The sequence below is a fragment of the Apium graveolens genome, chromosome 4 (assembly GCF_009905375.1).
Source record: "Apium graveolens cultivar Ventura chromosome 4, ASM990537v1, whole genome shotgun sequence".
NCBI classification, from domain to species: domain Eukaryota; kingdom Viridiplantae; phylum Streptophyta; class Magnoliopsida; order Apiales; family Apiaceae; genus Apium; species Apium graveolens.
This window is the reverse complement of record NC_133650.1, coordinates 284837697-284855306: the sequence shown is the minus strand read 5'-3', so window position 1 is coordinate 284855306 and position 17610 is coordinate 284837697. Positions and strand designations below refer to the sequence as shown.

The following is a 17610-nucleotide window of genomic DNA, read 5'->3' as shown; positions in this document are numbered from 1 at the left end:
CAAAATTAGCAGGGAAGATGAGCTTATCCACCTTAACCAAGATATCATCCACTACTCCTCGCGGATAAGTGATGGAACGATCAGCCAACTGCAAAGACATGTTCACAGGTTTTGGATCAGGTAGTCCAAGTTTCTTGAAAACTGACAAGGGCATCAGATTGATGCTAGCTCCCAAATCACATATACACTTGTCGAACGACAAGTTTCCGATGATGCAAGGAATAGTGAAGCTTCCAGGATCTTTAAGCTTCGGAGGCAACTTCTGTCGCAGCACAACACTACATTCCTCCGTAAGAGCAACATTCTCTAAGTCATCAGCTTCATATTTTTCGAGAGAGAATACCTTTCATAAACTTCGCATAGCTATGCATCTATTCAAGAGCTTCAGCGAAAGGTATGTTGATATGAAGTTTCTTGAACACCTCCAGAAACTTAGCAAATTGCTTATCCAACTTCTGCATTTGCAGCCTCTTAGGCAAAGGAGGTGGAGGATAGACCTATTTCTCCCCTGTATTACCCTCAGGAGTAGTGTGTTCCACAATTTTCTTTCTTGGTTCAACCTCGGCATTCTTTAGCATTTCTTCTTCAGCCACAACTTCATTTTTCGAAACTTGAGATTTTTCAGGCTCTTCGTCTTGCTGAATTTGGGGGCTTGCAACCTTTCCAGACCTCAAAGTTATGGTGTTCACCTGTTCTTCAACTTCCTTCTTGCCTGGGTTGGCTTCTGTGTCTCTCGAAAGTGTTCCTGGTGATCGATTCAATAAGACGTTAGCAATTTGCCCTATTTGGTTCTCCAGAGTCTTGATAGAAACAGCTTGACTTTGGCACATAAGAGCCTAGTTTTGCACATAAGCCGTAACTCCTCCAATTCAGATTTTTCATTCGAAGATAGACCTGCACCATGAGTTTGTTGTTGAAGTTGGAGTCGTCGTCTTGGTGCAAATTGATGTTGAAAACCAGGAGGATTGAATTGTTTGTTTCCAAACTGCTGGAACGGCTGTTGCATCGCATTCTGATTGTTGCTCCAGCCGAAGTTAGGATAATTCCAGTTATCAGGATGATACGTATCTGGAACTGGTTGCTGCGATCTCTGAAAGTTGCCCACAAACTGAGCTGATTCACTAGATATAGCGCATTGCTCCGTCGCATGCGAACCTGCACACATCTCACAAACACCGGTTATTTAATTAACACAATAGTTAGCCAGCGAATCGATCTTCATAGACAATGCCTTTAGTTGAGCAGTGATAGCCGTAGCTGTATCCACCTCAAGAACTCCTGCTACCTTGCCCTATGGCAATCTCTGAGTTGGATACTGATATTCATTAGCAGCCATCAGTTCAATTAGATCATAAGCTTCCTCATAGCTCTTTGCCCATAATGCTCCACCTGATGCTGCATCGAGTATGGGTCTTGAATGTGCTCCCAAACCATTATAGAAGCAATTGATGATCATCTAATCAGGCATTCCGTGACGAGGACACTTCCTAAGCATCTCCTTGTAGCGCTCCCAAGATTCACATAGATATTCTCCCGATTGCAGCACAAATTGAGTAAGAGCATTTCTCATTGCAGCTGTCTTCATCATAGGGAAGAATTTAGTAAGAAAAATCTGAGCGAGATCCTCCCAAGTAGTAATAGAGCCTGGTGGTAGAGAATGCAACCAACACTTAGCTTTATCCCTCAGAGAGAATGGGGAAAGCCTCAGCTTTATAGCATATTTAGAAACATTGTTGAATTTGAAAGTATCAAAGATCTCGATGAAATCTCTAATGTGCATGTCGGGATCTTCCGTTGGAGAACCCCCAAACTGGATTGAATTCTGTACCATCTGAATCGTGCCAGGATTGATTTCAAAGGTATTAGCTGCGATCGCTGGCCTGACAATGCTAGATTGAATGTCATTGATCTTGGGTTGAGAAAAATCCATCAATGCTTTCGGATTTGCTACTGGTTCTCCTATTGTAATGATAACTAGAGTACCTGAAACACACGACTAACGTAAACCTTGCAAGTAAGAGAGTCCGAGTCAGTGAACTTTAACGACCACTGATGTCAAGCACATAAACTAAACATTAACACCGAGTCCCCGGCAGCGGCGCCAAAAACTTGTTAGGGCAAAAACACGCGCTAAAATTACACGCAAGTATACGTGTTCAGAAGTAGTATAAGATATAAATCATATACATTCCCACAGAGACTCTTTTTGGTTAACTTAAGATTATGCACCAATGCAACAATGGTATAGCTATCGTTCAATGCTAAGACAATAACAAGTTGAGATGTTTATAACTAAGATTAAACTATTATATAATTAACTAAGAATAAAAGTGATTGAATTAACTATACGAGACAAACATGGGATTCTAACTTCATTACTACTTCATTCAAAGTCATTGTTCTTAACCTTATCATGCAATAGTGATGACACTAATCAGATAACATGAAACTAGTAAACGCCAACTTTCGTTGTACGAATGCCCTACTACCAGACATCCATAAAAGAGATAGAAGCTGAATAGACACCAATTATGTCGAGACCCTATATGTCTATAAAATTTGACAACATAAAGGTTTAATGAACAAGTTACCTATTGTGATTACATAGGGCAAGTAAGATGGTTAAAATTATCTATGAATCATGCATAATAAATACATGAACCCATGCTAGCATGGCAAGTTCTAAACCTCTATATTCACTGTCGCTTCAAGAGAGATTAACACGCTATCTTATATGTTATCTACGTACATAAGACGGATAAGCATAACCAATACTAGGATATCAATCAATCACCACACACCAATATATTGAAACAAATTAACTATAAAAATTCAAAAGTAAATCCGTTAGAACCCCACGATAATGATTAGTTCATAACCGAACTTATCGTCACCATGGGTTCCAATGAAAACATGATATAAAACAATATAAGAGTACCAGGGTTCAAAGACAAATCGAAAACAAGCATCCAAAATATCAACTATATTGAAGAAAATAAAAGCCTTCTTCTCAGTAGCCTTCTTGTGCTCTTCTAGGTCTTAGTATTGCTCTCCCTTCCCTCCTTGTCGTTAAAAACATCTTATTATAGGTATATATAGGCTTCAGGATCAGAAGGCTTTAAATCTCTAAAAAATAAGTCAAAACAGGATTCTGCTGATCACGACCCACGCGGCCGCCCTACCTTGTGAGCGGGCGCGCACTATTTCTGTCCTTCTGGCGTGGCCACCCCGCATTCCAGTGCGGGTGTGCTGTGCTACTGTTCTTTCAGCGCGGCCGCCCTGCTTCCCAGTGCGGGTGCGCTGTGCTTTTGGATTTTTGCTCCAATTTCTTGTTTTTGATGTAAGTTGAGTTCCGTCTGTCAGAATTTGACGATCCAATAGTCCACGTGAAGCTCTCGAGATGCTCTTTAACATGAGAATGGTTGTGGCATCCGATTATGACCTCCTTGAAACATATTACCTTGAAAAGCTCAATTAATCATCCAACTAATGCATGTAATGCACAAACACAAAAACACATCAAAATTACCAACAACTTGAGTCCAAAACACCAACTTAAGCTTGTAATGAAGCGTTCCAAGTTGATATAAAATCCACTTATCAGGCGCAGGAGCCATAACTGCACTAGAAGTTACATTATACCTCATGTCAGGCATAGGGTAAGGGTAAGTCCTGAATCTTTCTAACATGAAGTTAGTGATTCTCAGACTTACAGGTACCTTATTCTTTGTAATAAGTGAGCCAAATAGTATTTTGGACACCTATTTACAATTGCCTATCTTTGTTCTATTAATACCATTAGGTAAATGAATTCTCGAACTTTATAATTTAAAGTAGACATTATAAACCTAGGATAGAAAATTCTTTACCTCTTGTGGCCAAATGCATTATGAGCCTTGTGCTGAGTTCCTCCAAAATTAAGAGCCCTACATTTATGTGTCTGTTGTGAGCCATGGAGAACACCAACTTTTGAACCATACTTAAGATATTGTCATACCCTGTCGTTCTGTAGGTGAAGGCTCTCACAATTGAATCAAACATGAATGACCAATCCATCCTTAGATGTTTCTTGTTTAAGCTAACAAGGTTAATCCTTTCACTGTAGTTAATGAAGTCCATAAACTCAGATAGCTTCTGTTGTGTAGGTACCTTCACCATCTTATATATAAGAATTCCCAAAGCTAAGTTGATATCATTCTCAGTAAATTCTACCTGTTGGCCTTAGATTGAGTAGTTAACCATCATGGATATAACTTGATTCTCATGCACCACTGTCCTAACCACAGCCGAGTTCCATAAATTATTGAAAATATCCATGTATAGAATAGGATTTGCAGTTAGAGCACCTGCAAAGCATGTCTCAGATAAGAACTTGACAAAGCTCTTGAAATTGTCAGGAGCTTGGTTAACATCTGTGAAAGCTAGGTAGTTGGTTCCATCCTTAAGGATAACGGCTCTAACAGTGTTTGATGCCATTTAAAGTGTTTGAATTTGAGTGGGTAAGAGATTTGAAAGAGAAAGAGTTTTAAAAGAGAGAGAACAGTTAAGATTTGCAAAAGCTAGGTCACTTGAGATCTGAAAAGCGTAAATAGGGGTTATGTCGAGATGTCTGGGTATTTATAGAAAAAGGTAAGTAACTTGTCGAGAAGTAGAAATGAACATTTTGGATTTGCTTATTGAGAAGTCACGTGAGAGAATAGATACATATTGATATGTTACTTTTCTGACTCATATCGAGAACTAGATAGTGACTTATTGAGATGTCAAATAACTACCCAGTTTATCCTGAATGGACTGAATATTTCCAATTTTTATTTAAATAAATTAAAATAAAATTAGAATGATTTAATATCAAAAGTATTTTACTCATATAATTTATTAAATTAAATTATTCCAGTTCTAAGTTATCGAGAAGTCTAAAATATATACTTGTAGAGAACTCTATGAATTGACATATGTCGAGATCTCTACAAGACTTATCGAGAAGTCATAATGAGAATTGTCGAGAAGTCCATCGAGAAGTCTAGAAAAAGACTTGTCGAGAAGTCAGTTAGACTTATCGAGAAGTCATTTTTCTATATAATTTTGTTCTTTTTGGTTCTGTCTTATGTTAAGTTCATATATTGAGAATGTAAATTAACATTTAGAAAGTTTTCTTAAAATTTGAAAAATTCCAAGCTAAATTTTGAATTTTGAAAAATAAATATACAGAGAATTCTGAAATATTTATAAGTCATATTCTAGTTAATTTCTAATTAAATCAAATTAGTTTTGATTCACTCGAAATTATTCTGCTGTAACATATTAGCTGAGTTCTTGCCTTTACAATGAAGAATTTAACATTCCAATTTCACCAACACGTCTAGTGAAAGTCGCTTCATCCAAAGGTTTAGTGAAAATATCAGCTAATTATTTTCTGTTGGAACAAAAATAAGGTCAATAGTACCATTTGTAGCATGTTCTCTAATAAAATGGCACCTTACATCAATGTGCTTTGTTTTAGAATGATACACCGGATTAGCAACAATAGAAATAACACTAGTATTGTCACACATAATTGGAAATTTGTGTAACACTAGGTCATAGTCCGTTAGCTGATTTCTAATCCAAAGCACTTGATCACATCAACTTCCAGCAACTATGTATTCAGCCTCAGCTGTGGAAGTTGACACAAATTGCTATTTTTTACTGTACCAGGATACAAGTCTTTGTCCAAGAAATTGACAGCTTCCACTAGTGCCCTTTCTGTCAACCCTACATCCAGCAAAATCTGCATATATTTATCCAATAGCTTCAAATCTAGTTCCCTTAGGATACCACAATCCCAGGTTTGGTGTTCCCTTCAAGTATTTGAAAATTCTTTTCACATCCATCAAATGTGATTACTTTGGATTGGCCTGAAATCTTGCACACAGACATGTTGCAAATATAATGTTCGGTCACGTGATTCTTGAGAATTTTTGACATAATTTTTCATTAGTAGAACCAAAAGTAATATCATCCCCATAGATGTGAGCTAGGATTATATCACCACCATGCTGCTTGTAGAATAGAGTCTTGTCAATTGTTCCTCTAGTGAACCCATGTTTAAGCAAAAATTTCTGACAATATGTCATACCAAGCTCTAGGTGCCTGCTTTAATCCATAGAGAGCCTTGAGTAGTTGGTAGAAAAAATATGGAAATTCTGGATCTTCAAAGCCAATTGGCTGTTGCACATAAACCTCTTCTTCCAACTCACCATTTAGGAATGCACTCTTTACATCCATTTGATACACTTTAAAATTTGAGTGTACAGTAAATACAAGAAAGATCCTTATTGCTTCAAGTCTTGTAACTGGAGTAAAAGTTTCAACATAATTAATTCATTCTTCCTGTGAGTAGCCTTTTGCAACCAACCTTGCTTTGTTTCTTCTTACACTTCCATTTTCATCCATTTTGTTCCTGTACACCCACTTTGTTCCAATTATGCTTATGTTCTTTGGTGCATAAACCAACTTCCAATCCTTCTTTCTTTCAAATTGATTTAGCTCTTCTTGCATAACAGATATCCAGTCAGGATCAAGTAGAGCTTCCTTAGTTTTTTTAGGCTCAATTTATGAAAGAAAGCATACATGTAGCAGTCATTTGTAGTTGCACTTCTAGTCCTCACACCAGCATTTAGGTCACCAATAATTGCATCTCTTGTGTGACTCATGTCCCGTTTTCTGGTATGATTTTGTTGACTTGAATTTTCTGCATTTTCTTCACAATCATCATGATTTGCAGAACTTTCTCCTCTTTCTCCCCCTGAGTTTGTGCTATCAAATTCAGGTGTATGAGATGACTTTTCATTATCATGATTCATTTGCTCAGTTGACTCTTCATTCATTCTGTTGCTTGTGTTGATTTCAGCTTCTTCTTCAGAATCACTATCAATATTGAGATTTTCAAAATTAAGGGCTTCAGCTTCATTTTCATCAAGGCATTACAAGCCTGGACACTTGTCATCATCAAAGGTCACATATGTGCTTTCCATAATTTCCTTTTGTTCAAGCATATAAACTCTATAGGCAGTTCTTTCCAATGAATATCCCAGAAAATTGCTTCAAAAACTTTAGAGTCAAATTTTTCCACATATTCAGAGTTGTCTTTTAGAACATAACACTTGCTTCCAAACATATGTAGATGCGTCATAGTGGGATTCCTTTTTGATAAGATTGAATAGGGTGATTTGCCAAGATTTTTAATCGATGAGATATCTATTTATAGTGTAGCATACAATGTTGACAACTTCTTCCCAAAAATATGTTGGCAAATTGGTATCTTGAAGTATTGTTCTAGCAGCTTCAACTAGAGTTCTATTATTTATTTTAACTACCCTATTTTACTGAGGTGTCTTTGCTGCTGAGAACTCTTGAACAATACCTTTATCTTTGCAGAACTCAGTTAAGACTACATTTCTGAATTTTGTGTCATTGTCACTCCTTAATCTTTTCACACAAATCTGATCTTCAGCCTGCTTCTCAACTTTCTTTATGTGTTCAATAATGATGTGTGGATTTTCATCCTTTGAATGCATAAACTCTACCCATGTGTACCTTGAGTAGCCATCCACCATCACAAGTGCATATTTCTTCCTTGAAATTGATAAGACATTTACTGGTCCAAAAAGATCCATGTGAATAAGTTGCAAAGGTGCACTTATGGAATTCACAACTTTGCTTTTGTGACTAGACCTTTTCATTTTTCCTTTTTGACAAGCCTCACAAACTTCATCTTGAGCAAACTCCAGATTTTACATGTCTCTCACTAACTTCTTTTTCACCAAGGTATTGATTGCTTTGTAATTCAGGTGAGAGAGCTTCTTATGCCACAACTTGCTTTAATCAATAGTTGCCTTGGTGTAGAAGAAATATATTCCATCCTTATTTACTGATTATAAATCTGCAACAAACAAGCTTCCCTTTACTGCTCCTTTCAAAGCAACCTCACCAGTCTTTTTGCTGATAATTGAGCAATCTCCTTTGTTAAATGAAACCTTGAATCCTCTATCCGTGAATTGACTGATGTTATTCGCTAAACACGCACTAATAATACACGCAAATATAAGAGTTCGCAAGTAGTAGAATCTTTTCTAGTTCGTTCCCACAGAGACTGGCTTGGTTAACTAATTAATTCATGCACTTAAGCAATAATGTATGGTTATTATTCAATGCTAAGACGATCACAAATAGAGGTTGTTTATAACTAAGAATTAAGCTAACAATTATACCTAAGGGAAGAATATTGGTTGAATTAATATATATGACAAACATGGGATTCTAACTTTATTAAATACTTCATTCAATAGCCTTATTGTTCTTAACCTTAGCATGCAATAGTGATAACACTAATCAGATAACACGAAACTGATAAACGCCAACTTCTGTTGCATGAGTACCATACTACCAGACATCCACAAAAGAGATAGAAGCTGAATAAACACCAATTATATTGAGACCCTATATGTCTATAGAATTTGACAACATAACGGTTTAAGCATAACATATCTATCTTGATTACACAGGGCAAGTAAGATGGTTAAAATTACCTACGAATCATGCATAACAAATACATGAACCTATGCTGGCATGGCATGTTCTAAATCCTTAAATTCACTTTCGCTTCATTAAGAATTAACACACTATCATATAAGTTCGCGATGCTCATAAGACGAATACGCACAACTAATACTAGGTTATCATACAATCACCACACACTAAGGCATCGAAACAATTTTAACTATAGATTTCCATAAATAAAACCGTTAGAACCCCACGATAACGATTAGCCCATAATCGGACTCATCATCAACGTGGGTTTCGATGAAAGCATGGTATAAAAAATGTAGTCTTTATAACAAATAAATAAAACCAAGTACGAAACAAGATTAAGGTTCATAAGTAAGAAAACTAGCATCCAAGTTACAACTTAAAACAAAGATTCACAAGTAAAACAAGATCTTCTCCGTCTTCATTGAATTGTGCTAATACGGTCTTCTTACGGCTCTCCTTGATATGTCTCTGGCTTGATATATTATTAAAAATGACCTAGAGTTGTTTATATAGCAGCCCCATACAGTGTAGAATTCTTTCTCTCAGGAACCAAGTAGAAACAGGATTCTGCCATCCCGACACGGCGCGGTCGCGCGCTTGATCAGCGCGGGCGCGCTGGCTTTCTGTACTTTGGGCGCGGGCGCGTGCTTGATCAGTTCGGGCGCGCTGGGCTTCTGCCAGAACTTGACTTCTTCATTTTTCTTGCATATTTGAGCCGACTTTCAACGAGCTTTTATTCCAACACCACCTTGACAACAAATTAGCACCAAAATAATGCTAATTCACCTGATTACCAAGATAATGCCTGACATGCAAAAACACTCGAAAACACGTTAAAACACTTAACAACTTGAGTACAAACACATCAATTCAAAGCTTATTAGAGCATTATAAAGTGTCATAAATGCCACTCAACATACCCCCAAACTTGAATCGATGCTTGTCCTCAAGCATAAACAGACTCAAAGAACAAGAAATAAAAATGCATGAATGCAACTAAATGAATGCAACAATCCCCAAAGAATAACTAAACCAATCAACAAGCAACACCTCAGCAAATGGAATTATTCGCATAAAGATCAATCAAATCTCACAAATCAACCTACAAACCAGAGACATTCGTCTGTTCAAATGTTTACAGATGTACTATCACAACTAGATCGACAATCATGGCTCACTACTTATCAAAACAATCGCAAGTTTATAAATAGAATAAAAGCTAGACTCAAAATAACTTACAACACTTCAATTCTATATTGGAGTTTTATACGGATTCATGCTTTTATTCAGAATAAAACAACACATATATGCTTATTTGATCGTGCAATGAGTGAGGTCCACAAACGACTTATACAATAGTACCCATGTAGCGAGTGTTAGGTTAGCGAATCCCAGACTATAAAAGTCTTAGGTCACTAGGCACAAAGTCCCCTAAGAACTTAATAACTCGAGTACTAAAGAGCCCACTCGTGATCAATTATACATAAAACTTATTCTTCTCTTTTTTTCTTTTCAATCTTTTTCTAATTTTTCTCTTTTTTTATTTTTCTGTTTTTCAACAATTTTTGAATGAGTGCGTTTCACTCCATCTCATTCAACCCTAGACTACTCATAAAAATATGAGTCGGCTACTAGCCATTTGACACCTAGCCACATAACTAGCAATGAAATCCAATTTTCTCCAATTTTAAATATCCATGTCTTTTATTATTAAGAGAATATCCTAAATTCTAAATATAAACAAGCGATTAAACCTCGGCAAACAAACAACCCATGATCATGATCTAGCACTCTAGCAACCTATAAGACTTAGTGAAATACAAGTGTCTCTAGCATGCAAATTAATTCGATAAGACTCAACATCACTAAATAAGACATCACTACACTAGCATTAATATCACCCATTAATCGGAAAAATCATCTAAGGGATCATGTTATAATGCAAATACATGAAAACTATCAAAACACTACATGGAAAAATATGCAAACTATATGAACTAAACTATCATGAACATGCAACTATATGTGACTCACACAAAAACATATTCCTTCAAGTACTACCCCCAAACTTAAAATATTCATTGTCCTCAGTGAAGGTAATAGTAAGGAATTCAAGCATACCTACTGTGAATCAGAATCATCACCCTCAACGGGTGGAGTGTCAGGTGTATCAGGAGGCGGATACACGGAGTCCTCACCAAATACTGGCCATTGGATGTCAACACTGGTGGCTCTAAATGCAGTCCCAAGTGCCTGGGTGAGATCACGTGCGAACCTACTATAGATGTCGTGCATCGCATCCATCTTCCTAGCTAGATGCCTATACTGCGTCGAACTCAAACCAGCTCCAATATCTGCTCTTGCTGCCTCCTGCTGCTGCTGCTGCTGCTGCGACGAACCAGCCTCCTCTCCTAACTGAGCTCTTCAAGCTGCTCTACTTGCTTGCTGCATACCACCAGCATACATCTGATCGCGGGGAACACCTCCTGGTAGATGATCAAATGTGTAACCAAGCCCCTTAGGATTGGGCTTACCTCCTCCCCACTCAACCATGTTGTGCAGCGTAGAACTGTCAATAGGAGCACTGGAAAGCTGAAGCTGCTCATGTGCGGGCCAATGGACACCAACTACCACGCACAACTTTGTCACAACGGACGCATACGAAATAACACATGCAGTACCTCCTCTCAAGAATCTCAAAATCCCCTGATAGATCACCATCCCCAAATCAATGTAATCACCCTGAAGAATACCCCACAGTAGACGAACACGCTCCACAGTAATCTCATGCCCATGTGAAGATGGCATGATGTTAACACAAATAAATGAGTTCCAAGCCCGTGCAAACCTGTTCATGCACGATGCAGGGAACATGAAGTAATCAGTAGTGCCCCCCTTGAACTTCCAGTGAGTCTCAGGCACACACAAAGTCACAATGATCAGATCCAAGTTGAAGTCCTCGGACGTCTTATCGTTCCAAGTATCCTGACCCACCTTCCTCGCGGGTTGCTCAATCACAGTCCTGATAGCCTCTGCAGTATACTCCATAGTCCTCCCTTGAACCATCATGAAGCCATCCTTCTCCGCCTTGGCATTAGCATAGAACTCCCGAACAACTCTCATAGGCACAACAGCGGGAGCCTCATAAAAAGGAACCCAGCCCATCTCAAGAATCATCTCTAACAGCTTACCATCCTTCCCTGATGACAGAAAACCTCACTCCATAGCAATAGGCTTCAAGAGAAGCCTCATGTACTCCTCTTCAGCCTCATGAGTAGAAAACCTTGGCCTTACACAACCCACACTTGATAAATCGGTGGTGCTGCTGTCTACTTGCATTCTTTACCTCTTCGGTGCCATTGGGATTGAATGAGAGAGAATAAAAGTTAAGTGTTTGAGAGCAATTTGTGTTTGAGAATTTGTGATGTGGTGGAGAAGTTTGTGTATACGTGTCTGTTTATAGGTGGAGAGGTGAGAATTCGATAAGGATTAGAAGTGGGAATTGATTGTGGGAATTGCGGGAATAATGGGGTTGATTTGGAGAGGGAATTATGGGGATGTGAAAGAGTAAAAATCGGGTAGGAATTGATTTTTAAGTAAAAATCCCGAAATTACCTTGTAAACTGCTGTTTTTTTCGAACAGGGACCCGGCGCGGGCGTGCGCTAGGACAGCGCGGGCACGCTTTCTCTCTGGAAAACTGGCGCAGTCGCGCGCTTGGCCAGCGTGGGCTCGCCCAGCTTCTGTAGTTGGCCCTGAATTTTTTCTTTTTCTGATATTTTTTGTGTTTTTCTCCTTTCTTCTTGCCTCCTCTACCTACTAATGTACAACATACTTGGGTTGCCTCCAAAGAAGCACTTCTTTTACGTCGCTAGCTCGACGTAGAACCTTGAGTTCAAATGGACAATAGAACAGCACTAACCACCTCGCGGTTTTCCGTGTCACCATAGTAATGCTTCAACATCTGACCATTTACCTTGAATACTTGGCCCGGATCATTCTCAAAAATTTCCACCGCTCCTTGTGGAAACACAGTTTTGATTATAAAAAGCCCTGACCACCTCGACTTCAACTTTCCAGGAAAAAGACGGAGACGAGAGTTGAACAGAAGAACTTGTTGCCCGGGAATAAATAATTTGAGCACTAGACCCCGGTCGTGCCACCTCTTGACTTTCTCCTTGTATATTTTGTTGTTTTCATAAGCATGAAGTCGAAATTCGTCGAGTTCATTCAATTGAAGCATCCTCTTCTTTCCAGCCACATCCAAATCAAGATTTAACTTCTTCAAAGCCCAATATACCTTATGCTCGAGCTCCACAAGACCAACTGAAATGGCGACATTCCCAATGAAGTCTTATATGTTGTTCTATACGCCCAAACAGCCTCATCAAGCTTCAAAGACCAATCTTTCCTTGATGGACATACCACTTTCTCTAAAATGCGCTTGATCTCTCTGTTAGACACCTCAGCTTGACCATTTGTCTGAGGATGATAAGCCGTAGCAATGCGATGATTCACATTATACCTATTCATCATAGCAGTGAACTTGCGATTATAAAAATACGACCCCTCATAACTGATTATGACTCTTGGAGTTCCAAACCTTGTGAATATCAACTTGTGAAGAAAATTAAGCACCACTTTCGCATCGTTCGTTGGCAACGCCTTAACTTCAACCCATTTTGACACGTAATCAACCGCCAACAAGATATACGGATTGTTACAAGATGAGATAAATGGCTCCATGAAGTCAATTCCCCAAACATCAAAGACCTCAACCTCTAGAAGCACATTAAGAGGCATCTCATCCTACTTAGACATATTACCCACACGTTGACATCGATCACATTTCAAAACGAACTGGTGAGCATCTTTAAACAATGTCGGCCCAAAGAAACCTGCTTGGAGAACACGAGATGCTGTCTTTTCTCCACCATAATGTCCTCAATAAGCCGTTGAGTGGCAATCTCTCAAGATCCCCCCCCCCCCCCGTTTCTCTGTAAGGATTACATCTCCTGATGATTTGGTCAGCTCCTTGACGAAAAAGAAACGGCTCATCCCACATATACCACTTCACTTCATGTAGAAACTTCTTCCGTTGAGCAGAAGATAAATCGGGAGGCATGATATTACTCACCAGGTAGTTCATAATATCTGCAAACCACGATTCTTTTTCTTGCACTCTAAACAGCTGCTCATCGGGAAAAGACTCATTTATCAACGTCTTATCCAATGAAGTAGCATTAGGATTTTCTAAACGCGAGAGATGATCAGCGACTTGATTTTCAGTCCCCTTTCTGTCCTTGATCTCTATTTCAAATTCTTGAAGCAAAAGAACCCATCTAATCAATCTAGGCTTCGAGTCCGTCTTTGAGACGAGATATCGAATTGCAGCGTGATCAGTGAAAACTGTCACCTTAGTCCCAAGTAGATAAGATCGAAATTTCTCAAAACCATAAACAATAGCCAAAAGTTCTTTCTCCGTAGTAGTATAATTAAGTTGAGCACCATTTAGGGTCTTACTAGCACAGTAAACCACATGAAATATGTTGTTCTTCCTCTGTCCAAGAACTGCTCCAACTGCATAGTCACTCGCATCGCACATCATCTTAAAAGGTTCATTCCAATCAGGTGCTGTTATGACCGGTGACGTGATTAAACTTTTTTTCAAAATCTCAAAAGTTGCAAGGCACTCATCATCAAACTTGAAAGGAACATCTTTCTCTAGAAGACTGCACAATGGCTTTGAAATTTTTGAGAAGTCTTTGATAAAATGCATATAGAAACCCGCATGACCAAGAAAACTGCGAATTCCCTTAACAGAAATAGGTGGAGGAAGATTCTCAATGACCCCCACTTTGGCCTTGTCCACCTATAGACCTTTACTAGAAACCTTGTGCCCAAGAATAATGCCCTGACGCACCATAAAGTGACATTTCTCCCAATTGAGAACCAGATTGGTCTCTACACACCTTTTGAGAACGTGTCCAAGATTTTGCAAGCATTCATCAAAAGAATCGCCAAATACAGAGAAGTCGTCCATGAATACCTCCAAAATGCTGGCCAATCATAACAGAAAAGATGGCCATCATACATCTCTGAAATGTGGCTGGTGCACCACACATGCCAAAAGAAACGCGTCTGAAAGTGAAAGTACCAAATGGACAAGTGAAGGTAGTTTTCTCCTGATCTTCTGGAGCGATATAAATCTGACTGTAACCCAAACAGCCATCCAGAAGACAATAGTAATTATGCCCAACCAATCTATTAAGCTTCTGATCTATGAAAGGAAGAGGGAAATGATCTTTCCTTGTAGCCTTGTTCAGCTTCCTGTAGTCCATGCAAACTCTCCACCTCGTGACTGTTCTAGTAGGAATAAGCTCATTCTTCTCATTTGCTACCACAGTAATACCACCTTTATTTGGCACGCATTGAACCGGGCTTACCCAAGAACTGTCTGATATAGGATAGATGATTCCTGCATATAGCCACTTAAGAATTTCCTTCTTCACTACTTCCTTCATGATTGGATTAAAGCATCTTTGCTGCTCGACCGTAGGCTTGCGACCCTCCTCTAGCAGAATTTTATGCATGCAATAAGAAGGGCTGATTCTCTTTATATCTGCTATAGTCTAACCAATTGCCGATTTGAACTCTCTCAGAATCCTCAGAAGCTTGTCCTCATCACTACCTGAAAGGTCAGATGCAATAATAACAGGCAAAGTAGATGCATCACCTAAAAATGCATACCTCAGATGCTCAGGTAAAGGCTTAAGCTCAAGAGTGGGAGATTCCTCAATAGATGGCTTGAGGCGTTTATGAGCTTTGTTCAATTCCTTCATTCCAAGAGATTCAAAAGGCATATCTATCTTCCTCTTCGAGGGAGAAGCATTCAAATACTACAATTGTTCTTCACCTTCGTCATCTTCATTATCTGAATTTCCCAATAAGGCTTTCTCTAAGGCATCGAACCTTAGTAATTGACCAAGTTCTGAAGTAACTACAAAATCGACCAACTCCATCTTTAAGCACTCCTCATTTTCCGAAGGAAATTTCATAGCATTAAACATATTGAAAGTTACATCCTGATCCAATACTCGTATCATAAGCTCACCCTTCTGCACATCTATCAAGGTTCGGCCAGTTGCCAAGAAAGGTCTTCCCAAGATTATGGGAATCTTCTTATTCTCCTCGAAAACAAGAATTGCGAAATCAGCGGGGAAGATGAGTTTATTAACCTTGATCAAGAAATCCTCCACAATACCTCACGGATATGTAATAGAACGGTCGGCTAACTGTAAAGTCATATAAGTCGGTTTTGGATCAGGTAATTCCAACTGCTTGAAGATTGATAATGGCATCAAATTGATGCTAGCTCCCAAGTCATATAAGCATCTATCAAAAGACACTTTTCCAATAGTACATGGAATAGTGAAGCTTCCTGGATCCTTAAGCTTCAGAGATAACTTCTGTTACAACACAATATTGTATTCCTCCGTAAGAGCGACTGTCTCTAAATCATCTAGCTTCACTTTCCGAGAGAGAATACCTTTCATAAACTTTGCATAACTAGGCATCTGCTCAAGAGCCTCAGTGAAAGGTATGTTGATATGAAGTTTCTTGAACACTTCCAGAAACTTCTCAAATTGCTTGTCCAACTTTTTCTTCTGTAGCCGCTTAGGAAAAGGCGGCGGAGGATAGATTTGTTTCTCCCCTGTATTACCCTTAGGAAGAGTGTGCTCAACAGTAGTCTTCTTTGGTTCCACTTCTACTTCCTGCTGCTCTACTTCTTTCTCAGCCTCAGCTTCTTCAGTCAACACTTGAGTTTGATCAGAATTCACAACCTTTCCAGACCTTAAAGTGATTACCTTTACCTGCTCCTTAGCTTCCCTCTTTCCTGGCACTTCAGTGTCACTGGGTAGTGTACCAGGTTGACGATTAAGCAAGGCATTGGCAATTTTCCCAATTTGATTTTCCAAGGTCTTGATAGAAATGGCTTGACTCTTGCACATAAGGTTCAACTCCTCTAATTCAGATTTTTCATTAGCTTGTTGCAGTTGAAGTTGTTGTCTCGGTGCATATTGCGGTTGCTGAAAACTAGGGGGGTTGTACTGCTTAGCTGGATACTGCTGATAAGGTTGTTGAACCAAATTCTGAGTTTTGTTCCAACTGAAATTAGGATGAATGCGGTTGTTGGGATGATAAGTGGCTGGCACAGGTTGCTGCGAACGCTAAAAGTTGCTCACGAACCGAGCTGATTCACTAGAAATTGCGCACTGATCAGTCTCGTGGGCACCACCACAAAGCTAACAGACACTAGCAATTTGATTAACTCCATAATTAGCCAAAGTGTCCACCTTCATCATCAAAGCCTTAAGTTGGGCATCTCTAACAGTTGCTGCATCCAACTCCAGAATTCCTGCTACCTTTTCCTGAGTCAGTCTCTAGGAAGGATTCTAGTACTCATTAGCAGCCATCAGTTAAATAGGTTCATAAGCTTCATCGTAGCTTTTAGCCCACAAGGCTCCTCCTGATGCTGCATCAAGCATGGGTCTAGAAGTAGCACCCAATCCATTATAGAAACAGTTAATAATAATCCAATCAGGCATGCCATGGTGTGGGCACTTCCTTAACATCTCCTTATATCGACCCCAAGCCTCACACATAGATTCACCAGTTTACTGAGCAAACTGAGTAAGAGCATTCCTAATTGTAGCAGTCTTTGCCATATGAAAGAATTTAGTGAGAAACTTTTGAGCCAGATCTTCCCAAGTGGTGATAAACCCTGCCGGTAGAGAATGTAACCAACACTTAGCCTTATCCCTAAGAGAGAATGGAAAGAGTCGTACCTTGATAGCATCTTCAGTCACATCATTGAATTTGAAAGTATCGCAGATCTCGATGAAAGTTTGGGTCTTCAGTAGGAGAACCCCCAAACTGAACTGAGTTTTATATCATCTGAATCGTGCTTAACTTGATCTCAAAAGTATTAGCCCTGATGGATGGCCTGATGATGCTTGACTGAATGTCATTAATTT

The 17610-nt window shown here is 39.1% G+C and overlaps 1 non-coding gene across 1 annotated transcript; it reads left to right on the top strand.

The window, feature by feature from the left end:
- Positions 1-17179: 17179 nt before the first annotated feature.
- On the top strand, positions 17180-17286 carry LOC141723091 (small nucleolar RNA R71). The gene has a single exon (XR_012576083.1). It is a non-coding gene; the product is annotated as a small nucleolar RNA R71 (small nucleolar RNA).
- The last annotated feature ends 324 nt before the right edge of the window (positions 17287-17610 follow it).